This window comes from Prionailurus bengalensis, chromosome C2 (genome assembly GCF_016509475.1).
Source record: "Prionailurus bengalensis isolate Pbe53 chromosome C2, Fcat_Pben_1.1_paternal_pri, whole genome shotgun sequence".
NCBI lineage: Eukaryota > Metazoa > Chordata > Mammalia > Carnivora > Felidae > Prionailurus > Prionailurus bengalensis.
The window spans coordinates 130,192,862-130,219,454 of NC_057350.1; the positions used below are offsets into that span (position 1 = coordinate 130,192,862).

The 26,593-nt window shown below is 44.7% G+C and overlaps 1 long non-coding RNA gene across 1 annotated transcript; it reads left to right on the plus strand.

Annotated features, from left to right (window-relative positions):
* LOC122491979 lies at positions 1-19,015 on the plus strand. The gene is made up of 2 exons (XR_006299499.1): positions 1-930; positions 18,347-19,015. It is a non-coding gene; the product is annotated as an uncharacterized LOC122491979 (long non-coding RNA).
* The last annotated feature ends 7,578 nt before the right edge of the window (positions 19,016-26,593 follow it).

The window sequence follows — 26,593 nt, forward strand, 5'->3', positions numbered from 1 at the left end:
ATGAATAGGGGAATAAACAAAATATGAACTATCTAAAAGTGTTCCTTAAAATTGTTCTCTGTTGGCTTCAGAACACATACTCTGTCACATATAACAAAGAGTTTGACTTTCTCCCTCAACCTCAAGTCCCTCTTTGGCTCATCCTTGACATTAAGGCCCTTGTCAGAGGGTGAATGGACAGCAAGAGGAATGAAGTCCCAGATGCTAATGGCTAGCCAGAGATGCCTGTTTCCAGAGAGACATAAAAGCCTGCCATGTATGACCCTCCATATACACACACACTTACCATCAAGGCTTGCAAAAAGGAGTTGGACTCAGTAAACCCACCCCTAATAAATCTGGTCTGTTGTTAGTTATACCACATAAAGTTGCTGCTCTTTGTTTTTGACCTACCCAAATAGCAATCTCATATGGTTCAACCTAATATATCTGAGAATATACACAAAAAGTCCATAAATAAATGAAGAGTTTGGATCAACCAACCCACCCATCAGGTCATCTCCCTCATGTAATCTCAGGGGGGCAGGGCTGGAATGTGATAACAGTTGAATGGTCAGCAACCTAATCAGTTGTACTGTATGGAGAAAGTGTGAAACAAGAATGAGAGAGAAAGCTGGAGAAGAGAAAGCAAAAAGAGGTAGGGTAAAGCCCAGAGGCCAGAGCTGACACTTATTATCCACCACTGTCCAGGAAAGAGCAAATGAAACTGGAGCTCATACAGATGTGCCCTGCTGTGAAGTAAAGATGACTCACTAAGCCCCACCCTGATTTGAAAGAAATCTGCCTATGCCAACTCTTGGGATACACTCAGTAACCAGCCAGCTGATGGGTGATTTGGCTTTCTGATTGCTGATATTGAGAAAAGGGTGCTCCAGGTGAGGGAGGAGCGTTCCAGCTATTGAAGGACTAATACCAACTGTTAATGAATACGTGAGTATCTGGTTATATACTTCAGCCTCCTATGTGTTGGATTACTGGGAGTCAGGCTTCTCCAGGCAGCTGAACCTCAGAGCACCGACTTGGCTGTGAAGCAGGTTCAGCTCTGTGGAAAATTCATCAAGGTAAAACTACCCTGGGTGACCTCTTTGAGAGCCAGTCAAGTGACTCTGACATTAAGCAAAACCTTCTGACTTATTTTGATCACAGAGTGCAAGGGATATAATTATGTTCGCAAGGCACGATCATCCTATTTCTGACCCTAACTCCGTTCCTGATCCTATTTCATGACCCAACAAGTAGATGTGAAATTGTCTGGCCCTGGTTACCAGGCCAGTAGGTCAATGGAATTGTCATTCCTACTTGGGCTAAAAAGGGCAAGGAAAGGGTGAGGGTACGGGGAGTGCAGAGAGATCTCCCCCGTGCTGAAGGCAAGATCTTTACTTCCTCTTCCTGCTCTTTACTTCAGGGTCAAGGGCCTACTTTCTGGAGTCAGACCTGGGTTCAAGTAGCAGCTCCGCCTCTTCCTACCTAGCAAGTCTCTTAACTCCTCTGCACCTTAGGTGTTTTCATCTGTAAGGGGGCTGATAAATACACCTGCCTGTGGAGTTGTGTGAGGACTGTATGATGGGACGAATTGAAGACCACTCAGCTCAGTGCCTGGAATTGTCAGCCCAATGAATGTTAGGTATTGTTGTTACTAAGAGTGTTCGCGTTGGGGAGCCTGGGTGTTTCAGTCGGTTAAGCATCTGACTTCGGCTCAGGTCACAATCACAGTTTGTGAGTTCAAGCCTCACGTTGGGCTCTGTGCTGACAGCTCAGAGTCTGGAACCTGCTTCCGATTCTGTCTCCTTCTCTCTCTGCCCCTCCCCTACTTGTGCTCTGTCTCTCTCTGTCTCTCTCTGTCATAAATAAATAAACATTAAAAAAAAGAGTGCTCATGTTATTGCTAAGGCATGTATCATGAATTAGAGTTATATGGGGGTGTTTGCTGACTGTTCTTTTTATCTGTCCTCTTTGACCCTGCTTCTTCTTCATTACTGGGTCTTCGGTGCTATGCCTACGGAGTGCCATCCCCAGAGTAGACAATCACTGAACATTTGTTGGCTGTTAAAAATAAAGTTTCATGCTTCATGTTTGCAGTTACTATGTATGAAATCACTTAGTATTTTGGCATCTTCTCTCAAATATGATTATGTAGGTTTTTGAAAAAAATGTTTATTTTGCGAGAGCATGAGCACAAGCATGAGCTGGGGAGAGAGAGAGAGAGAGAGAGAGAGAGAGAGAGAGAGAGAATGAGAATCCCAAGTATGCTCAGTGTGGAGCCCAACAGCAGGCTTGATCTCACGACCCTGGGATCATGACCTGAGCCGAAATCGAGAATGAATGCTTAACTGACTGAGCCATCCAGGCGCCCCTGATCATATAGTTTTTACTCATGCTAAACTCTCTGTGCCCTCAAGATGTCTGGATCAAAATAGCCATAACAAAGTACCCTGTCTGCCTAGTGACAGACCGAGCACATCTGCTGTCCTGCTACCTGCTGTCCCACTCAGTCTTTTGAGCTGGGGAGTCCCTCTCCCACTCAGCGCAAGCAGAGCAGGACTTTCCGGCCTAGGACTCCCCCGTCCGGGGTTTGAAGGTTGAGCTAGGGGTCTCCTCAGGTGAGCACTGATTAGCCTCCTGTCAAATGATTACACAGAGGAAGAAAGCATTCAATGACGATGACCCAACCTCCTGCATGGACTTAGTCCTAGATGGTATGATTCTGCCATCTGCCGCCCCAATAGTCCCTCCCCACAGGCCCCGGGGGACCGGTCCATGAGCTAAGAGGCCCTCCCTGAGGAATGCTGGAAGGTTAGAAACTGGAAAACTTTTGTGAGGCTGCCTGGGGCTTTCTCCCTTGTTGCTGGCAAATCTCCTTACCGGCATCTGTGGGTCTTGGCCCTGGAGGAGCAAATACCATGTCGTGTATTTGTAAACAACTATAGATTTATGTAACGATTACATGTTATATATTGAGCCTGCTGCCAAACACAGCTCCACAGAGAAGAATTCCACCTGTAAGTTCTCAGCAAAAATGGCCAAGTGAATTAAAGACTCCTAAGGGTATGGTGTCTCTTCCTCCTCTTGACCCCGACACCCATGGCAAAGCAGCTCAGAGCCCAACCTACCGCTGCTGTCCCCGCCAAACTGCAGCAAATCTGAAGTTGTTCAAGAGTGCTTGTCATAATCTCCCCACCCGATTTCCACATCCCTGGGCCCTTCACATCTCCCAGGATACCCCACACAAAAGGGAACCTCACTGGTGGTGGGGGGGGGGACGGGGGTAGAAAATATGAAGCCTGAAAATCCCCTCTCTTCAATCTTTTTTTTTTTTCTTCCTTAGAGAGAGGGGGCACAAGTGAGCGAGGGGCAGAGAGAGGGAGAAAGAGAGAAGCGGGGCTTGAAACTGTTAAGATCATGACCTGAGCCAAAGTCAGATGCTTAACCGACTGACTGAGCCACCCAGGCACCCCTCTTCTCCTAACTCTTGAATACGACATTTGGGACAAAATGACCTGGGGTTGCCTGACCAGCCTCATTTGAAGCTGACTCTAAGTATGTAGCTGGACTAATAACCTTCCGGGTTCCCCCAGGATTTTCTGTGCTTTCAGTTGCTGTCCCCAGAGTCCTCTGCCCAGGCCTGCTCTTTCCTGTACTTCCTCCCTGGACCCTGCCTACCTGGCCTCCATCTAGCTCCATCCATGAGACCTGCCGCACCACTGACCCCTCTGTAGATTTGGTGGACACTGGCTTTCTTTTGAAAGATGGTAGGTTGAGTGTTTTATAGGCTTAATTTTACATAGCTTATCTCTTCCTCGAAAGGTTTAAATAGAAAGAAGGTAAAAGGAAAAATACAGGTAGGAAAGGAAGAGGCAGGGAGAGATGAGGCTAGTTCAAAAAATGCACATCCACAGGCTCTGGAAAGTTGCTTTTTAGAGGTCAGGCCAGGGCAAGTTAGGGACTGAGCTTCCTAGCAATTTTCCCAGATGACGTCACAGGAAATTTCTGTCTCAGCCACTAATGACAAAGAAGCTTTCGGGGCCATGGTTAGATTGTTGCTCCAGAACGTCACAGACTTGTGAGTCTGAGTAGTAGAAACAGTTTCATCCCCTTGCATCTAAGAAGAGTCATGCAAAGCTCCCTCAGCTCCAGCCTGTCCTGTATTTCCCCCTCTTTGGATCTTTGCACGGCCGGTCCCTCTTCCTAGAGCGTTCTATCCCCTCCTACTCACCTGAGGAAGTCAACCTGTTCTTTTACGGCTCAGAAGAAAACCCATCCCGTCTTCACGCTCCCAGATGCCCAGGTGGGGTGAAACTGCCTCTCCCCAGCAGCCTGTCTTTGCTCCTCTTAAAGCAAGGATCCAAGCCTGTGCAGGTCACCTGGGCATTTGTGTCTGGCTGGCTGCAGATCTTTGGGAGGTCAGAAACAAGGGGATTTTCTTCCTGGGGCTACTTCCTGGGGGGTAGTGCTTTCTCCTAAGTATAAAATCAGTGGGAATCTTTGACCTGAAAACCTCCAGGGACACGGTGACTGGCTCAAACAGCCCCTTAAGATGGAGTAGTTCAGGACTCCATTCCTGGGAAGGAAAGGGTTAGCAGCCTCATGGGTTGCTGAGGCCTCAGGGCCTTCGCCAGGGTCCGCAGTTCTCCAGCAGGGCCTGCTGGTGGCCCCTCCACATCCCTCTCACTCCTGGCCTAGGGGGCCCTCTCTCCCAGGCCTGTGTCCCTGGTCCCTGCGGAAGTAGGCTTGTCCCAGGCGCTGCCCTCAGGCGCCCCTAGTTCACCTGGTCCCAAAGGGAACTACTGTGCTGTTATTCCCTTACTGCTTCTCATCCTACCCACCCAGCTGTCCTGGGCAGAATCCTAGGGTCTTGCTGGAGTCCTCCCTTAGCCTCTACCCTCTGTCCTCTCAATCACTAAATCCTGTCATTATCTTCCAAACCAGGGTGTTCTTTCTAGTTAAAAAAAAAAAAAAAAAAAAATCAGATTAGGTCATCACTCCTGTATTTAAAACCATTTAATGTCTACCTACTCTCTCAGGATATAGGCTAAAATTCTTAACAGGATTTAAAAATCTTTCACCTGGCCCTTTAGAAATAACAGGATGTGTATAATCTTTTCAAAATCAACAAGAATCCTGAAACAGTCTTCATTTTTCCAGCCGTCAAAGCGATTTAAGATTAATGAGGTCTGCATAACACTGATAAAAGGTGATGAACTCATCTGGGCCAAATGGGTGCGAGTTTCAAGGGGATTGTTTTTCTCCCCTCCTCTGCTCCACCTGGAACACTCTCCTTAGGCCACAGCTTGACGTGAGGGGGTTCACTAAGGCAGTCAGGGCTCAGAGGGTGGGTGGGAAGAGGGCTGGAAGAGTCACGTTGATGAGATTCCTGGTAATACCAAAGAAACCCAAGAAAGGCTCACCCCGCCCTCGGAATTCCTATTCTTTGTAGCAGAATGCAACTGTCAGAATTCTTTTAATGGCAAAAAGATTTGGAAGGAATGTAAATGCTCCACAGGAGGGGAATGGTATGTAAACTATAATTGGAATAATGTATGGTCGTTTAAGAGAAAGGTTCTGAAGGCTTTGCGGCAGCATGAAGAGACCACATATGGTGTCAGGTTAAGAGGAGTGTAGACCGCTATCTGAGCCCAGAGAAGTGGTGTGGAGATGTGAGGTGGTGACAAAAACAAGGATTTTGTAGCTGGATAGAGCAGACTAGGCATTCAATTCCCATTTCCCCCACTCAGGACTTATGTGATCATTTGCAAGTTACTGAACTTCTCTAGGCTTTGGTTGGTTTCTTCTTCTTTTAATTTTAATTTTAATTTTACTTTTTTTTTAATTTTTTTTTTTAATTTTATTTTTAGAGAGTGAGGGAGGGAGAGGGTCAGAGGAAGAGAGAGAATCCTAAGCAGGTTCCATGCTCAGTGTGGAGCCAAACACAGGGCCTGATTCCACAATCCTGGGATCATGACCTGAGCCGAAATCAAGAGTTAGACACTGAAAGGACTGAGCCACCCAGGTGCCCCTCTTCTTTTTTTTAAGCATAAATAATAATAGAAGCTGGATTGTCTTGAGTATTAGATGAGGTAATGCATGTAAAAGTGTCAGACAGAAATCAAATTAGGAGCTTCATAAATACTAGTTCTCTTCCCCATCTCTAAGTTGTGTGTGTATGTATATATTTTTAGTTTCATAAAAAGACGTGAAGAAAATCAATAGCAAGATTCCCAACTGTCTCAGTTACCTACTGCTGTGTAACAAACTGGCCTAACACTTAGTGGCTTAAACAACAACCCTTTCGCTCTATCTCACAATTGTCACAAAAGTCAAAGATGTGTGCAGGTCTCAGTCAGGCAATTCTTCTGTTCCAGGTGGCATGAACTGAGGGATTAGTTCAGTGGTATTCTTCTGGTGACCAGGTTGGTCTGAAGGGTTAAGATAGTGTCCTTATTCACACTAATGCTATGGTGAAGTCGACTGCAAGGCTGGGATCCACTGGAACTACTGGCTGAGGGGGAAAGAATCACAGGGAGAATAATTATAATATGCAAATGTGTGAAGCCCTGAGAGTCTGGAGCTAGTACTTCAAAATGACAAGGTGCTTTGGAGCATCAAATGAAAGAAAGCTCACATCTGCTTGGGAGGTTCTGAGAAGGCCTTCATACGGACCTCAGTGAGTGTTGGAGAGTTCTGGCCAAGTTGGAATGAAATGCATCTTAGAGGAAATAAAAAAGCACTAGCAAAGGTACCAGTGTGGGAAGACAAGGGACTCATTTGGACACGAAGGAGTAGATACATTTGGAATGAAGTATAGTCACAGGTGTTAAGTCTGAATGAGCCATGCTCTGAAGGACTTTTGAATGCCAGGGCAGGTGAGGTGCTATTTTATTTGCTAGCAGAGGGGAGGTCTCAGTTGGCCTGAGTGAAAAACTTACATTCCTAGAGGGGTCAGGCAAGGAAGATAAATGAGTCAAGTGGTCTAGGTATAAAAATAATGAACCTGGAGGCAGCCACCACTCAGCTTTGGCTCACAGTTGCCTCTCAGATACAGAGCCACTTGGCCAGAACTTTTGATTTTCCCAAGGCGCAAAAACCAAGAATTATTATGTGAAATGTCTCTCTTTTAAAATATTAACAATTGGGTGCCTGAGTGGCTTAGGTGGTTAAGCATCTGACTTCTGCTCAGGTCATGATCTCACAGCTCATGAGTTCTAGCCCTGCATCGGGCTCTGTGCTGACAGCTCAGAGCCTGAAGCCTGCTTCGGATTCTGTGTCTCCCTCTCTCTCTGCCCCTCCCCTGCTCGTGCTCTGTCTCTCGCTCAAAAATAAACAGACATTAAAAAAAAACCCGAAATGTTAACAACTAACTTAAAAACTGTGTGCAGGCTAAATAAAACTTGTCTATGGGCCAGAGGAGGCCTACGGGTGGCCATTATCCCATGGCCACTCTCCTTAGGTGTTTGTAGGGCTGAGCTGTGGTGTGCAAGAGCAGCTGGACAGAGGTGGTGGTACAAAGATCTGAGAAAGTCCAGGCCAGAGAACCTAGCTGCTTTGTCTCTCTTTCCATCCTGGCAGAGAAGTCTGAGGGAGTTTATGTCTGAGGTGTTTGCATGGTTTTTTTGGTTTTTATTTTATTTTACTAAAAAAAAAAATTAACATTTATTTTTGAGAGACAGAGAGAGACAGCATGAGCAGGGGAAGGGCAGAGAGAGAGAGGGAGACACAGAATCCGAAGCAAGCTCCAGGCTCTGAGCTGTCAACACAGAGCCCAACACGGGGCTTGAACTCATAAACTACAAGATCATAACCTGCGCTGAAGTTGGACGCTTAATCAACTGAACCACTCAAGCGCCCCTGGAATTTATTTTTGCCTTTTGGAATCTTCTCGACCCTAGTTTGCCAGGGAATTTTGGATTGGGCCTAGCAGCTGGTTCTTACTTTTTAGGCTTTCTAACTGAGACATCTTCTTCTATGGCCCATTCCCTTTCAACTGTTAGTGACTTTGTTCCAGGGGTGCGTCCTTGTGTAAGCATTCTGTATGTTTGTGTGTACATGCATGTGTGTGCAGGTGTGTGTGCTTGTGTGTGTGTGAGAAAGAGTTCTTCCTTCTGAAGGATTTTCTCAAGAAAAAATAGCATACCTTCTGTGCTGAGCTTTCTGAACTGGCAGGAGCTGACTGTTACAGCCTTGGGGTGGGCCACTGACTGACCTCATCAACTTGGTTGACTACCTTAGACCCAGAGATTATTAGCAAACTACGGTAGAGGAGAGTGTTCCACCACCTTGTATCTGTGCAATGGGATGATGGGTAACATAGTGGAAAAATACTACAGTCAGCAGAGCTAGATCAGAGTGTCTTATTTGCTAGGTGACCTTTGTCAGGTCACCTCACCTCTCTGTATTTCAGTTCCCTCATCCATAAAATATATCCAGAAATATTGACTTCCCAGGGATCCTGAGGATTCAGTGAGATCATGGATGCCAAAGTGCCTGGCACCTCATTATGCTGGATCATAGATGAGACAGAATGAAGGTATCAGAGCTAAGGAGATGTGGATTTAAATCTTGACTCTACTACTTATAATAACAGCTACGTGAGTTCAGTAATTATTATGTGTCAGACTCTGTGCATTGTCTTTTAAAGATTTTGCAACAACTCAGCATAGATGGAGGCATGATTATTATCACCCTCACTTTACAAATAAAGAAACAGGTACAGAGAGGTTAAATAACTTGTCCAAGGCCTCCCTCCCAGGTAAGTGGTGAAGCCAGGCTATCTGATTTCAGAACCCTACATTTTCTAGCTATATGAGTTAAGATAAGCACTGTTATCTTTCCGATCCTGTTCCTATAGCTATAAAATTAGGAAATCTTTGTGAGGATTAAGAATAATGTGTATAAAATGCCTATCATAGCAAGTGCCTGGCATTTCATGGATATTTCCTGTTTTTATTAAATGCTCGGTGTTATGGTTTGAACTGTGTTCTCCCCAAAGATGGAGTCATAACTCCCAGTACCTGTGAATAGGACCTTATTTGGAAGTGGGGTTTTTACAGATGATGAGGTTAAGATGAGGTCAATTAGGATAGGAGATTTGGGCACACAGAGGGACACACAGGGAGCATGCCATGTGAACAAGAAATTGGGGTGATGCCAAAGATGGACAGCGAACCACCACAATCTAAAAGAGGCGTGGAACAGATTCTCCCTCACAGCCCCAGAAGGTAGAAAACCTGCTGACACGTTAATTTTGGACTTTTGGCTCCAGAACTCTAAAAGAATAGTTTTCTGTTATTTTAAGCCACCCAGTTTGTGGTACTTTGTTATGGCAGCTCCAGGAAACTAATGGCTTGCACGTGTTTCTTGTATCTGTATCTATCTTCCAGGTGTCTTTGGGTCTCTGGGTGCACACAGTAGCCTGCCCAGACGCGCTGGGTGCCCTGCATGTGCGGAGCCCAAAGCCTGCCTGTAGACAGAGTCAGTGTAAACCATACTAGACTGAAGGAGGAGCCAAGAGAGGCTTTTAAGGTGCCCACCCGCCTGTTGTGCTCCCCTGGACTAACGTGATGTCTTCAAAACCCGTCCAGAAGAAGGTGCTTGTGAATAAACTAGCCTTCCTAAGTAAGTTAAAAGGTAAAATCTCAAATACCTTGGTGCTGGTTGGAAAAAAACTTAGGTCAAGTCTCCCAGACCCTCATAAAACCATCTGCATGTTCTGCAGACATATGCATCCCATGCATTGTTTTCTGCATGCAGACATTCATGTTGTCAGAGATCAGGGCATACTTTCCAGTATAGAAGGCTGTTTAAGCAGCCTGGGTAAGCATCTCAGGCCTTTTGGGAAATCATGATGGCCTCAAGAGCATTTGGAAATGGAGAGTTGGGAGGACCTTGGGAGCCCAAGAGATTCATTGTTAAAGCTTGGAAGATAATTAGAATTGGACTGAGCTCCCCAACAGCAAGCAGGGGCCATGCGCAGCACTGCTCTTCAGGAACTCTAGAAGCAAAATTCCCTCGGGTTGATTTTCAGGAAGGTAAAGGAAGTCCCCAAACAGAAAGATTATCATGGCTATTTCAAACAGGGTGGAGAATATGAACATGCTCCCTGTTTCTGTTACCTATTTGGGTGTAATAGGCCGCCTGTTTAAATTATCTATTGGTGTTTAACAAATTGCCCCAAATTTAGCACCTTAAAATAACAAATACTTATTATCTTATATAGTTTCTGGGGCATCAGGAATTTGGGATCAACTTGCCTGGTGGTTCTGGATCAGGGTCTTTTACAAAGTTGTGGTCAAGTGGTCAGCTGGGGCTGTGGTCATTTGATGGCTTGACTGGGGCTGGACGATCTGTTTCCAAGATGGCACGTCACATGCAGCTGCGGTAGAAGACTTCAGTTTCTAGCTCACTGTTGTCCAAAGGCCTCAGTTCCTTATCAGGAGTGTAGGGTGACCAACCATCCTGGTTTGCTCAGGACTGAGGGGGTTTCAGAATGAGACTCTCAGTCTAAAACCAGGAAAGTCCTGGGCAACCTGGTGACAAGTTGGTCACCTTATGTAGATTTCTTTCCCTGGGGCTGCTCACAACATGAAGAGTGATCTGAGAGAGTGACTAAGACAGAAACAACAAGATCTTTTATAATCTAATCTTGGAAGTAACATAACACACATCACTTCTGCTATATTCTGTTTGTCACACAGACAAGCCCTGGTACAATGTACAAAGTGACTATACAAGGGTGTGAATATCAGAGGGTGGGGGTCATTGGAGCCATCTTGGAAACTAGCTACTACATTATCCCAAAAGTCAGTGGCTTAAAGCAATCACCATTTTAGTACCTCTTATGAGTCTGTGGGTTAACAGGGCTCAGCTGGGTGGTTCTTCTGTCCCATAGGTTGTTGGTTGGAGCTGAAGTCACCTGGGGCTTAGTTGGGCTAGATTTCCAAATGACTCATTCACACAGCTGGCAGTTGGTGCTGGCTATTAGCTAGGGGCTCAGCTGAGGCTACCAACAGGAGAGTCTTGGTTCTCCTCCACAGGGCTTGGGCTAGGTTCTAAGAGAATGTCCCAAGAACAAGCATGTAAGAGGAAGGAAACGGAAGCTACCAGTCCTCCTAATGCTTGAGATCAGATATCCTCAAACATGCTGTATTCTATTGGCCAAAGGAGTCACAAGAACAGCCTAGACTTAAGAAAAGGGGAACTAAACACTACTTAAAAATATATTTTTTAATCTTTTAATGTGTACTTTTGAGAGAGAGAGAGAGAATGAGCAGTAAGGGGCAGAAAGAGAGGAAGACACAGAATCCAAAGCAGGCTCCAGGCTCTGGAGCACAGAGCCTGATGTGGAACTTGAACTCACCAACCGAGAGATCATGACCTGAGCAGAAGTTGGATGCTTAACCGACTGAGCCACCCAGGTGCCCCTATTTTTTTTTTTTTAAGTAATCTCTATGCCCAACACGGGGCTTGAACTCATGACTCTGAGTTCAAGAGTTGCATGCTCTACTGAGCCAGTCAAATGCCCAAACACTACTTCTTAATGTGAGAAACAGCATATGTTTATAGGGAGAGGAGGAATTATTAGGGGCTATCACACTCCCTAAAGATTTTACTTTTGGGTTTCTCACTGGAAAATGTACAAAATCCCGAGAGGTGGAGAGGTGTGCCAACCACTCTCAAATTTCTTGATCTATAATGTTGGCTTTATTTTTTAAAATGTTTTTTAATTAAAAAAATTATGCAAGTAACTGTGTAATGATATTCACTAATAAGAAATTAGAATATACAGATAAGCACAAGAAAATACTCCCTGTATTTCCAATACCTAAACACAATACTATACTGTATAATTTTAGTACATAGCATCCTAGAATTCTATGCAAAAAGTTTTATCTTACAAAAATAGAACTAGTCTGTACCTGTTTTAGAACCTGCCATTTTCATTAAAACTACAGTGTGAACATCTTTCTGGGACAGTTAACATAGAGCTACATCAGTTTAAGCTTTGTGGAGTGTTTCATTGTATATCCACCAATAAAGGTTCTTTTTTTTTTTAAGTTTATTTATTTATTTTGAGGGAGAGAGGGGTGAGGAGGGGCAGAGAGAGAGGGAGAGAGGGAATCCCAGGCACTGATAGTGTGGAGCCTGATGTGGGGCTCGAACCCACAAACTGTGAGATTATGACCTGAGCTGAAGTTGTATGCTTAACTGACTGAGCCACACAGGTGCACCACCCACACCTCCCCCGCCCCAGTCCACCATGAAGATTCTTGATTGCAACAACAGCAACCAAATCTGGCTAACTGAATCAATAAAAGAGGAATTTTTTGTAAGGGTGTATAATAGTCCACAGAATCTATTATATGTTAGTTTAGTGTTCTATTTGCTATTGCAGTATAGCAATTCATACAACTTAGTGGCATAAAGCAATTGCCACTTTAATATGCTCATATAGTCTGTGGGTCAGGAATTCTAACAGGATACAGCAAGGATGATGTCACAATGTCTGGGATCTCAGCTGGGAAAACTCAAACTAGGAGTGAGATGAAAAGCTGGTGAAGGGGGAGGGTAATGGAATCATCTGGAAGCTTCTTCATTCACACGTTTGGAGCTTTGGCTGGGATGACTTGAATCCTGGGCTGAGCTAGAACTCTTGTCCAGAGGGCCTATACATGGCCTCTCTGTATGGCTTGGCTTCCTCACAGTGTGGCAGCCTCTGGGTAGTCTGACTTCTTACAGGGTGGCTCAGGAGCTAGTGTTCTACTAAGCAGGGAGAAAGCTGTGTGGCCTTTCATGACCTAGCCTTGGGAGTCACTTTCACTGTAGTCTCTTGATCTAAGTGCTCACAATCCTGCCCTGATTTGAGAGGAGGAGACATAGGGTCTCCTTGTCAATGGAAGGAATGTGACCATATTCTAAAGTCACCGTAACTAGGATAAGCTAAGCTGCTATAATAATAATTTAAAAAAAAAGCCCAACTTAGAGTGGCCTTAATGAATAAAAGTTTATTTCTCTCATATATATCAGTTCCAAGCTGAGTTGTTTAGGTCAGGGAGGCAGCTCTGTTCCACCAGACACTTGCCTATATGTCACTGGAATCTAGGCTCCACTGCCAACATGACAGTCTTGAAAATCACTAACTGTCCTTGTGCCTTTGTGGGCAAAGCCTCAGGCAGGAAAATCTCACTGGCCACACTCAGCTTACATGCTTATACGTTGTCTATATGTTGCCTTCCAGGGAGCATGAGTGGGCCTATATGCCTTCTTTTGGCCTCTGTAGTGAACAGCAGGGGTGTTTATTTCCTGTCTTAAAGTTTCCCCCTAAGAGGGAGGATGATCAGGTCCTAGATACGCTAAGAGCAAAAACCATCCAGTAGAATATGAGTGTGTCATATTTCATTCCCTATTGATAGACATTTAGTTTGATAGCATGTTATTGTAACATGTTTTCTACAAATATCTTTGAATACTTGTAAGATTTTTTTCTTTTTAGATAAATTCCAAGGAGTCATGTCGGTTTCTGATCTCTGCATCAGACTGGCAGGATCTCGTTGAAGACAGCAACTCTCCCTTTTCTTCAAATGACAGATGGCAACTGGGGAATTTGTATAATAAGCCTGGGAGAAAAAGTGGAGAGATCCAGCATGCACTATCCAGGGTGTCCCAGGATTAGGTGTTGGTATGTCCATGATCATAACTCTTGTTTTTGGAGCACTGCGTGAAGAGCTTCATATATATACCATCTCAGTCTTCACATCAATCTGATGAGAAAGGCATTATCTTCATGTGGTAGATGGAGAAGTTTAGGTTCTAAGAGATTAAGTAATTTGTCCAAGGCCTTAGAACTAGGGTTTAATCCCAATCAGTGCTTTGAACCACTTCCTCCCTCTTGAAACATTTGATCTTGGGTTACTCCTTCTTGTAGCCCAGCTGCCATATTGTGGGAAGCCCAAGCCTCATGAAGAGGCCATGTATAGGACATTTCAGACAACAGGCCCAACTAAGCTCCCACCTGACACCAGCATCAGCCACTAACCATGTGAGTGAGCCAGCTTGGATTCTTCAGCCAGTTGAGCCCCCAGATGGCTGTAGCCTCAACAGACAACAGATGGACCAGAATTGCTTAGTTGAGCTTAGTCAATCCAAAGACCAGCAAGAACTAATAAAATGGTTGTTGTGTTAAGTCACTAAGTTTTGGCAAGATTTGTTACATAGCAATGGATAACCAAAACAGGTGGGGAGTTACTCATTCTTGGAGGAGTCCCACAGAGCCTGAAGAGTGGTTTTCTGCTCTGAGGGTGTAACTGGGGTAGGGGGCTTTTGATGATCCTTGATGAGTTCATTGCACTGGATTAGGTCTGTATATAACAGTTTTCCTTGCCCCAGCTGGGAAAAACCTCACTGAGTCACAAGGCTGGGAGGAGAAACTATGTGTGAATTAGTTAACAGAAATCTGGGCAAGATTCCCAAAGTAAATAATGTTGATTCTCAGCACAAGGAAGGCATTGCTTAACGCTGCTAAAACTTGCATAAATAGTCATTGCTTTATGACTGATCTGCTATATTTTCAAATTTCAAAAAAGTAACCATAATAACCATCATTAAAAAAAAATAACAGCACTTGGAAATGCTTAAACACTGTGCACAGTTTCTGAGGGGCCTAAGAGGGTCCTTATCCTTTGAACTTCATAGTCTTGTGGGAAAGAAGTGGTGCCAATATGACCTTTGGGTAGCCCCAGTTGGCGCTTGGATCTCAAAGCAAAATCCAATGCCTCTCTTTCACTTAAAGAGCAAAGGAGAAAGTCACCACAGTTCAGCGAGATAGTAGCTCTTTGGCCTCATTAACTTAGGCATTTACCCTTGGCTCCCTCACCTCTCAGCCCTTTCTAGTCTAGTGGTTCTCAAACAGGGGGACATCAAAATACATTTGGAAGTATGTAAAAAAAAAAATTGCAAATACTAGGGTTCCTCTGAAAAAGATTCCCATTCTGTAAGTCTGGGGTGGGAATCCCAGAATTTTCATTTTCATGAGAACCAGATGATTTTTGCACAGATGGGCCCCATATGCATCTGGAAGAGGGCTGCAATCTCAGGACTTCCATAAAAGCATGGAATGGAGATGGGGTGAGTCTTCTCTAAGCCAAACCTCTGAGGACCTGGATGGATCTGGGAAGCAGGTCAAGATGGGATCTTTGGATTCTAAGCCAGGAAGGATCCAACAAACCTATCTGGAGCAACAGGTTTCACACTGTTCTTTTTTAGAGCCCTAGGATTTTAGAGGTGCCATCACCTCACCCTGACAGTTTCCCTTTAATCTTGTTTTGTTATGGTAGGGTTCCAAGATAGATTTCATTAGAAGTAGTTTTTTTTTTTTTTAATGTATATTTATTTGTGAGAGAGAGACAGAGACAGAGACAGAGACAGAGAGTGAGTGGGGGGAGGGGCAGAGAGAGAGGGAGACACAGAATCCGAACCAGGTTCCAGGTTCTGCGCTGTCAGCACAGAGCCCGATGCGGGGCTCGAACTCACAAACTGAACTGTGAGATCATGAGCCAGGGTCAGACACTTAACTGATTGAGCCACCCAAGCGCCCCCCTCCTTTTCTTTAAAATAATTTTAATGTTTATTTATTTATTTATTTTTATTTTTATTTAAAAAAATTTTTTTTTTTCAACGTTTATTTATTTTTGGGACAGAGAGAGACAGAGCATGAACGGGGGAGGGGCAGAGAGAGAGGGAGACACAGAGTCGGAAACAGGCTCCAGGCTCTGAGCCATCAGCCCAGAGCCTGACGCGGAGCTCGAACTCACAGACCGCGAGATCGTGACCTGGCTGAAGTCGGACGCTTAACCGACTGCGCCACCCAGGCGCCCCTAATGTTTATTTATTTTTGAGAGACAGAGAGACAGAACACGAGCCAGGAGGGGCAGAGACAGAGGGACACCCAGAATATGAAGCAGGCTCCAGGCTCTGAGCCGTCAGCACAGAGCCTGACGCGGGGCTCAAACTCACAAACTGAACCGTGAGATCATAACCTGAGCCAAAGTCAGACACTTAACCAACTGAACCACCCCAGGTGCCCAGAAGAAATAGTTTTATTACTAAATGCCCTCCCTGCTTAAAAAAGTTCCCACATTGGTGAGATCGAAGAGCAAACAGAACCTTCAAACATCTACCGTGGGAATGGAAAATGGTACAACCACTGTGGAAAATAGTTCGGGGTTCCTCAGTCACTTAAACATACAATTATCATATGTCTCAGTCTGCTCGGGCTTCTATAACAAAATGCCATAGACTAGGTGGCTTAAATAACAGACATTTATTTCTCACTGTTCCGGAGGCTAGGATTCTGAGATCAGGGCTAGGTTCTTGGCGAGGACCCTCTATTTGGCTTGCACTTGGCTGCCTCTCACGGTATCCTCACATAGGGGTTGGGAAGGAGCTCTAATCTCTTCCTCTTTTTGTAAGGTGCTAATCCCATGATGGGGGCCTCACTCTCATGACCTCACCTAAACCTAATTACCTCCCACAGGCCCCACCTCTAAATACCATCACATTTACTGGGGCTTAGGCCTTCTTTTGGGAGGACACAAATATTTGGTCCATCATATCATGTGGCCCAGCAATTCTACTCCTGGATATATACCCTAAAGAATTCAAAACAGATTCCCAAGCAGATTCTTGTACACAAATGTTCGAATGTTTGACTATTCACAATAGCCACAAGGTGGAAACAACCCAAACGTCCATCAACTGATGAGTAGACAAAAAGTAGTACATCTGTACAATGGAATATTATTTAGCCATAAAAAGAAATGAAGTGCTGATAAACATGAATGAACCTTGCGAACATTTTGCTAAGTGAAAGAAGCCAAGTCAGGAAAGGCCATGTTATTGTATGATTCCATTTGTATGAAATGTCCAGAACAGGCAAGTCTGCAGGGGCAGAAAGAAGATTAGTGGTTGCCAGGGACTGGAGGGTGGGGGATAATGGGAGGTTAAGCAGGGGGATAACCTGCTTAATAGGTACGGGCTTCTTTTTGGGGTGAGGAAGATGCCTTGCAACTAGAGAGTGGTGATGGTTGCACAACACAGGGAATGTGCCAGATGTCAGCAACCACAAATTTTATGTTACATGAATTTTATTGCAAGAAGAAGAAACAAATCCCAATCAACAGATTTAGACCAGCCGTCTCGTTTTTTGCGGACAAGGAAGCTGAGGTCAGAAAAGGGGAATGACCTGGTGAGATCACCCAGCCTGTCGGGGGTGCAGCCACGCTGTTGACCTTCGGCCTGCCACAGCAGGCTGCTTCTCTTCCTCAGCACACTTGCTGCTGTCCTGAGCTGAAGATTCAGATGCATGCCACCCCATAGTTTCTGCAGCCAGGCCCCCTGCCTCCCATGCAGAGGTCCGTCTTCCCTACCCGCAGAGCTCGGCCGGCCTTCCTTCTGGCTACTTCCAGGGCCTGCTCTGTGCGAGGGTGTCAGTGAAAGACAAACCCGTGCCCAGTATACTTGAGCAAATCTTCCCAAAGGCTTCACCCCCAGCTGCTGCCTTCTGACTCAGTCTATAAGGGTCGGGTGGATTGGATTCCTTACATTGCAGACATTGCTCAGTTTCCCAAACTCCAGCTGAGTTGTCTGAGGAGCTGCCGGTGGTGGTCCTGGGGCTGGCTAGGATTAATCCCAGCCACATGCATGTGTGTGCAGTTGGCTCTCCTCTCTGGCTGTGGGACCACATGCATCTGTCACATGGCAAATGCTTAACGAAGGTTCACCCGTGCTAGCGTTCCTGTCTTGGGGTCAACCCGGGGCTGTCTTTTTCATTTTAGTTCAGGGTTCAGGAAAAGCCCTGAGTTTCCTCGGTGTCCCTGAGAATAAAAGACTCAAGGTAAGCTTGTATGTGAAGTGAGAGTCATTTCCTCTGGTCACTGAGATGGAATTATTCACCATTCGAAGTGACAACAGAAGGCGGTAACTTATTTGCATTCATCTGCATTATGTGCGAATGTTGGAGGTCAGGTCTTCTGGAACAATGCCTCCAGCCCCTTCCCTAGTGTCTCAGAAAATTACTAAGTCTTTTGGTTTGTCCCAGATCCTGACCTTTCCTCATATCGCTTAGTTATGGCCTCCAAACTTATCATGGATTTTTAAGAAAGTGCATTAGCATACGAAGGGGCAATTGCAGAACTCTAGTGAGTTCTAGTGGCTCTGGAAATTTACTGAACACAGCAGTTGAAAAACCTGGCTGAGAAGGGAAACTTAGCCCTGCCCACTTTCGTCCAGGACCTGCTTCAGGATGGGAATGCGGAGGGCGGATTTCCTCAGGCCTGACAAGGTGATTCTCTTCTTTCAGGCTCGGAAGATTATCTAACACCCGAAATTTGTACTTGGAGATTGGCTTCACACAGCAGGGATGAATGGGGACACTAAGGAAGACTGCAGAGCAGCGGTGGCTGCAGTTTCTAAACTGCCATTTGGGACAAAGTGGCAAAGGAGAAAATTTTTGCAATGCTGTGGTTTAGAGTGAATATTTAGAACTCAAGGCTGAGGGTGACCTTGGTGGTTGTGTGTGGTTTCTGCACTGTGGGGACATAAATGCCTCATTTATGGATGCAGACTTTGTCCAGCTGGGAAAGGTCTCCCAGGACAGGGAAGTTGAGGAAATGCTGCAGTCTCCATTCCTCATTGGTGATTTCAAAGTGTACAACCCTGCTCAATGCTCTGAGAAGTCCTGCAGGAAAGGAACCTGCTTTAGGGTTTTTGACCCTGTGTTTCCCAAAGTTATTTGACCTCAGAATTCTTTTTCCCTCTTCATAACCCTCATTTATACTCTGTGAAAGCCACGTTTCCAACAACCCACTTGGAAAATGCGATCCCAATGTCCAGAGGAACTGGTTCTCACCCTTAATGCCTCACGGTGAGCAGTGATGGGGATATTCTGGCAGGACACATGATGTGGAATCCTGCTGTGATAAACCAGGAAATAAAATTGTGTATTGTGCCTGTTGGGCCCCTTCCCATACTGAGATATTGTGATTCTCTCTGCAACAGTAACAAAACCACTGACATGTACTGAGTGGCGTGGACTAGGAGCTTTTCCTACGTCATCCGTGTAATCCTCATCAACTCTATTACCCCCATTTTGCCAGTGAGGAAATTGAGAGCCAGAGAGGTTATGTGAGGAGGTTACTGAGTCACATCAGTAGCAGAGCTAAGATTGAAGCTGAGGATGGTGGGACTCCACACTGGCATTCTCCCCTCAAACACCGATGGTGGGAATAGAAAAAGGTGCAGTTGCTGTGGAAAATAGTTGGGCGATTCCTTAATAAGTTAACCATGGAATTACCATGTTTTAGTTTTCTCGGGCTGTGTATAACTAAATACCACAGACTGGGAGCTTAACCGATGATATTTATTTCTCACACTTCTGGAGGCTAGGAAGTCTAAGATCAGGGCTGGGTTCTGGGTGAGGGCCCTCTTCTGGCTTGCAGATGGCCACCTCTCATTGCGTCCTGCCTGTGTCATGCCACAAGTTGCATTTTTGAGGCACTATTTCCAGAGTGTCTGATTCCCATCAGGAACTTTTTTGGACATTGGAAAATTCACTCACCTTAGGGGATTTTGTTTTCCTCCTCCATGGATTTTATTTCTCCTGGATTTGAAATAAAGCTCTGATATTTACTGGTTGTGTGACCTTGCTAGGCCTCAGTTTTATCATCTGTAAAATAGGATAATAATCTCATTTGCCTCCTTCTGAACTTTTCTTCTTTTACTTCTTCCTTTCCTCCTTTCTTCTCCCTTAATTTCTTTCTCCCTTGTTTTATTTTTCTGTTCTTCCATAAACCTTAACCTCTGGTGTTAATTTTCCCCTGGAAGAGCCTTGAAACCCCACCGTGGATCCTCCCTAAAGTGGCTTGAGAGGTACTGATGGTTTGTCAATAACAGAGCAAGAGAGAAGCAGCTGCTGATTAATTCCATGCCAGCCAGTGCATTCTGTGCTCTGCATCTAGAATAGGGCAGTTTCCAAGGTGACCGCGACTAGTGTGTGAGGACAAGGTGAGGGCCTGGAATTATGAGCTGCCAAACTCGTAAAGAACACAGGCTTCCTCTGAGCCACTCGTGGCCCGCTGCTCGCCAACCAATTTAGCAACCGACTTGCGGCAAAGTATTCCCACAATGTTTAGTGATCAGTGCATCTATAAATAGGATTGTAAGAACAATTTGGATAGATGCTAATATATGGGTTCAGTCTCCGAGTGACTAAACCTTGAGTTGTTTTGACCTCAGAGAGCCATCAAAAATCTTCTACAAGGAACAATTCTACAGTCATCTGTGGCAGATGTTTTGTTCCTCTTCAACATGTCCTTGTGTGTATAATTTACTAACATGATAATAACGTGCTGCCTGGCACTTTGCAATTTACAAAGTGCCATCACACACTTTTCATGTGATCCTTGCAAGACAAGCATTATTACTGAGGTTCAGGGAAGACAAGCAACTCGTCCCTAGGACATACCTATTGTGGGGTGAATGGTGTTGGGGAAAGGCAGGGAATGGGGAAGCTGGTGGGGGTAGTAGAGTCCGAATTTCAGACAAGGACTGTGTGGCTTCTAAACTGATCTTTTCTGGGTTGCGGCAAGATGGCGGCTTAGGAGGACGCTGGGCTCACCGCACGTCCTGCTGATCACTTAGATTCCATCTACACCTGCCTAAATAACCCAGAAAACCGCCAGAGGATTAGCAGAACAGAGTCGCCGGAGCCAAACACAGACGAGAGGCCCACGGAAGAGGGTAGGAAGGGCGGCGAGGCGGTGCGCGCTCCACGGACTGGCGGGAGGGAGCCGGGGCGGAGGGGCGGCTCGCCGGCCAAGCAGAGCCCCCGAGTCGGGCTTGCAAAAGCGGAGGGGCCGGGCGGACTGTGTTCCGACAGCAAGCGCGACTTAGCGTCTGGGAGGTCATAAATTAACAGCTCTGCTCGGAAAGCGGGAAGGCTGGAGGACAAAGGGAGGGAGAGCTGCTGAGCCCCCTGACAACAGAGCTCAGTTTGGTGGGGAACAAAGGCGCTCGCCAGCGCCATCTCCCCCGCCCATCCCCCAGCCGAAATCCCAAAGGGAACCGGTTCCTGCCAGGGAACTTGCTCGCTCCGCGCAAACACCCAACTCTGCGCTTCGGCGGAGCCAAACCTCCGGCAGCGGATCTGACTCCCTCCCGCTGCCACAGGGCCCCTCCTGAAGTGGATCACCTAAGGAGAAGCGATCTAAGCCTGCCCCTCCTGCCCCCGAGCACCTTGCCTACCCACCCCAGCTAATACGCCAGATCCCCAGCATCACAAGCCTGGCAGGGTGCAAGTAGCCCAGACGAGCCACACCACCCCACAGTGAATCCCGCCCCTAGGAGGGGGGAAGAGAAGGCACACACCAGTCTGACTGTGGCCCCAGCGGTGGGCTGGGGGCAGACATCAGGTCTGACTGCGGCCCCGCCCACCAACTCCAGGTATACACCACAGCACAGGGGAAGTGCCCTGCAGGTCCTCACCACGCCAGGGACTATCCAAAATGACCAAGCGGAAGAACTCCCCTCAGAAGAATCTCCAGGAAATAACAACAGCTAATGAGCTGATCAAAAAGGATTTAAATAATATAACAGAAAGTGAATTTAGAATAATAGTCATAAAATTAATCGCTGGGCTTGAAAACAGTATACAGGACAGCAGAGAATCTCTTGCTACAGAGATCAAGGGACTAAGGAACAGTCACGAGGAGCTGAAAAACGCTTTAAACGAAATGCATAACAAAATGGAAACCACCACAGCTCGGCTTGAAGAGGCAGAGGAGAGAATAGGTGAACTAGAAGATAAAGTTATGGAAAAAGAGGAAGCTGAGAAAAAGAGAGATAAAAAAATCCAGGAGTATGAGGGGAAAATTAGAGAATTAAGTGATACACTAAAAAGAAATAATATACGCATAATTGGTATCCCAGAGGAGGAAGAGAGAGGGAAAGGTGCTGAAGGGGTACTTGAAGAAATCATAGCTGAGAACTTCCCTGAACTGGGGAAGGAAAAAGGCATTGAAATCCAAGAGGCACAGAGAACTCCCTTCAGACGGAACTTGAATCGATCTTCTGCACGACATATCATAGTGAAACTGGCAAAATACAAGGATAAAGAGAAAATTCTGAAAGCAGCAAGGGGTAAACGTGCCCTCACATGTAAAGGGAGACCTATAAGACTCGTGACTGATCTCTCTTTTGAAACTTGGCAGGCCAGAAAGAATTGGCAAGAGATTTTCAGGGTGCTAGACAGAAAAAATATGCAGCCAAGAATCCTTTATCCAGCAAGTCTGTCATTTAGAATAGAAGGAGAGATAAAGGTCTTCCCAAACAAACAAAAACTGAAGGAATTTGTCACCACTAAACCAGCCCTACAAGAGATCCTAAGGGGGACCCTGTGAGACAAAGTCCCAGAGACATCACTATAAGCATAAAACATACAGACATCACAATGACTCTAAACCCGTATCTTTCTATAATAACACTGAATGTAAATGGATTAAATGCGCCAACCAAAAGACATAGGGTATCAGAATGGATAAAAAAACAAGACCCATCTATTTGCTGTCTACAAGAGACTCATTTTAGACCTGAGGACACCTTTAGATTGAGAGTGAGGGGATGGAGAACTATTTATCATGCGACTGGAAGCCAAAAGAGAGCTGGAGTAGCCATACTTATATCAGACAAACTAGACTTTAAATTAAAGGCTGTAACAAGAGATGAAGAAGGACATTATATAATAGTTACAGGGTCTATCCATCAGGAAGAGCTAACAATTATCAATGTCTATGCACCGAATACCGGAGCCCCCAAATATATAAAACAATTACTCATAAACATAAGCAACCTTATTGATAAGAATGTGGTAATTGCAGGGGACTTTAATACACCACTTACAGAAATGGATAGATCAACTAGACACACGGTCAATAAAGAAACAAGGGCCCTGAATGAGACATTGGATCAGATGGACTTGACAGATATATTTAGAACTCTGCATCCCAAAGCAACAGAATATACTTTCTTCTCGAGTGCACATGGAACATTCTCCAAGATAGATCATATACTGGGTCACAAAACAGCCCTTCATAAGTTTACAAGAATTGAAATTATACCATGCTTACTTTCAGACCACAATGCCATGAAGCTTGAAATCAACCACAGGAAAAAGTCTGGAAAACCTCCAAAAGCATGGAGGTTAAAGAACACCCTACTAACGAATGAGTGGGTCAACCAGGCAATTAGAGAAGAAATTAAAAAATATATGGAAACAAACGAAAATGAAAATACAACAATCCAAACGCTTTGGGACGCAGCAAAGGCAGTCCTGAGAGGAAAATACATTGCAATCCAGGCCTATCTCAAGAAACAAGAAAAATCCCAAATACAAAATCTAACAGCACACCTAAAGGAACTAGAAGCAGAACAGCAAAGGCAGCCTAAGCCCAGCAGAAGAAGAGAAATAATAAAGATCAGAGCAGAAATAAACAATATAGAAACTAAAAAAACTGTAGAGCAGATCAACGAAACCAAGAGTTGGTTTTTTGAAAAAATAAACAAAATTGACAAACCTCTAGCCAGGCTTCTCAAAAAGAAAAGGGAGATGACCCAAATAGATAAAATCATGAATGAAAATGGAATTATTACAACCAATCCCTCAGAGATACAAACAATTATCAGGGAATACTATGAAAACTTATATGCCAACAAATTGGACAACCTGGAAGAAATGGACGAATTCCTGAACACCCACACGCTTCCAAAACTCAATCAGGAGGAAATAGAAAGCTTGAACAGACCCATAACCAGCGAAGAAATTGAATTGGTTATCAAAAATCTCCCAACAAATAAGAGTCCAGGACCAGATGGCTTCCCAGGGGAGTTCTACCAGACGTTTAAAGCAGAGATAATACCTATCCTTCTCAAGCTATTCCAAGAAATAGAAAGGGAAGGAAAACTTCCAGACTCATTCTATGAAGCCAGTATTACTTTGATTCCTAAACCAGACAGAGACCCAGTAAAAAAAGAGAACTACAGGCCAATATCCCTGATGAATATGGATGCAAAAATTCTCAATAAGATACTAGCAAATCGAATTCAACGGCATATAAAAAGAATTACTCACCATGATCAAGTGGGATTCATTCCTGGGATGCAGGGCTGGTTCAACATTCGCAAATCAATCAACGTGATACATCACATTAACAAAAAAAGAGAGAAGAACCATATGATCCTGTCAATCGATGCAGAAAAGGCCTTCGACAAAATCCAGCACCCTTTCTTAATAAAAACCCTTGAGAAAGTCGGGATAGAAGGAACATACTTAAAGATCATAAAAGCCATTTATGAAAAGCCCACAGCTAACATCATCCTCAACGGGGAAAAACTGAAAGCTTTTTCCCTGAGATCAGGAACACGACAAGGATGCCCACTCTCACCGCTGCTGTTTAACATAGTGCTGGAAGTTCTAGCATCAGCAATCAGACAACAAAAGGAAATCAAAGGCATCAAAATTGGCAAAGATGAAGTCAAGCTTTCGCTTTTTGCAGATGACATGATATTATACATGGAAAATCCGATAGACTCCACCAAAAGTCTGCTAGAACTGATACAGGAATTCAGCAAAGTTGCAGGCTACAAAATCAATGTACAGAAATCAGTTGCATTCTTATACACTAACAATGAAGCAACAGAAAGACAAATCAAGAAACTGATCCCATTCACAATTGCACCAAGAAGCATAAAATACCTAGGAATAAATCTAACCAAAGATGTAAAGGATCTGTATGCTGAAAACTATAGAAAGCTTCTGAAGGAAATTGAAGACGATTTAAAGAAATGGAAAGACATTCCCTGCTCATGGATTGGAAAAATAAATATTGTCAAAATGTCAATACTACCCAAAGCTATCTACACATTCAATGCAATCCCAATCAAAATTGCACCAGCATTCTTCTCGAAACTAGAACAAGCAATCCTAAAATTCATATGGAACCACAAAAGGCCCCGAATAGCCAAGGGAATTTTGAAGAAGAAGACCAAAGCAGGAGGCATCACAATCCCAGACTTTAGCCTCTACTACAAAGCTGTCATCATCAAGACAGCATGGTATTGGCACCAAAACAGACACATAGACCAATGGAATAGAATAGAAACCCCAGAACTAGACCCACAAACGTATGGCCAACTCATCTTTGACAAAGCAGGAAAGAACATCCAATGGAAAAAAGACAGCCTCTTTAACAAATGGTGCTGGGAGAACTGGACAGCAACATGCAGAAGGTTGAAACTAGACCACTTTCTCACACCATTCACAAAAATAAACTCAAAATGGATAAAGGACCTAAATGTGAGACAGGAAACCATCAAAACCTTAGAGGAGAAAGCAGGAAAAGACCTCTCTGACCTCAGCCGTAGCAATCTCTTCTTCGACACATCCCCAAAGGCAAGAGAATTAAAAGCAAAAGTGAATTACTGGGACCTTATGAAGATAAAAAGCTTCTGCACAGCAAAGGAAACAACCAACAAAACTAAAAGGCAACCAACGGAATGGGAAAAGATATTTGCAAATGACATATCGGACAAAGGGCTAGTATCCAAAATCTATAAAGAGCTCACCAAACTCCACACCCGAAAAACAAATAACCCAGTGAAGAAATGGGCAGAAAACATGAATAGACACTTCTCTAAAGAAGACATCCGGATGGCCAACAGGCACATGAAAAGATGTTCAGCGTCGCTCCTTATCAGGGAAATAGAAATCAAAACCACACTCAGGTATCACCTCACGCCAGTCAGAGTGGCCAAAATGAACAAATCAGGAGACTATAGATGCTGGAGAGGATGTGGAGAAACGGGAACCCTCTTGCACTGTTGGTGGGAATGCAAATTGGTGCAGCCGCTCTGGAAAGCAGTGTGGAGGTTCCTCAGAAAATTAAAAATAGACCTACCCTATGACCCAGCAATAGCACTGCTAGGAATTTATCCAAGGGATACAGGAGCACTGATGCATAGGGCCACTTGTACCCCAATGTTCATAGCAGCACTCTCAACAATAGCCAAATTATGGAAAGAGCCTAAATGTCCATCAACTGATGAATGGATAAAGAAATTGTGGTTTATATACACAATGGAATATTACATGGCAATGAGAAAAAATGAAATATGGCCTTTTGTAGCAAAGTGGATGGAACTGGAGAGTGTGATGCTAAGTGAAATAAGCCATACAGAGAAAGACAGATACCATATGGTCTCACTCTTATGTGGATCCTGAGAAACTTAACAGGAACCCATGGGGGAGGGGAAGGAAAAAAAAAAAAAAAAGAGGTTAGAATGGGAGAGAGCCAAAGCATAAGAGACTGTTAAAAACTGAGAACAAACTGAGGGTTGATGGGGGGTGGGAGGGAGGAGAGGGTGGGTGATGGGTATTGAGGAGGGCACCTTTTGGGATGAGCACTGGGTGTTGTATGGAAACCAATTTGTCAATAAATTTCAGAAAAAAAAAAAATAAACTGATCTTTTCTTATTCCACTAAATCCTATTTCCTGGC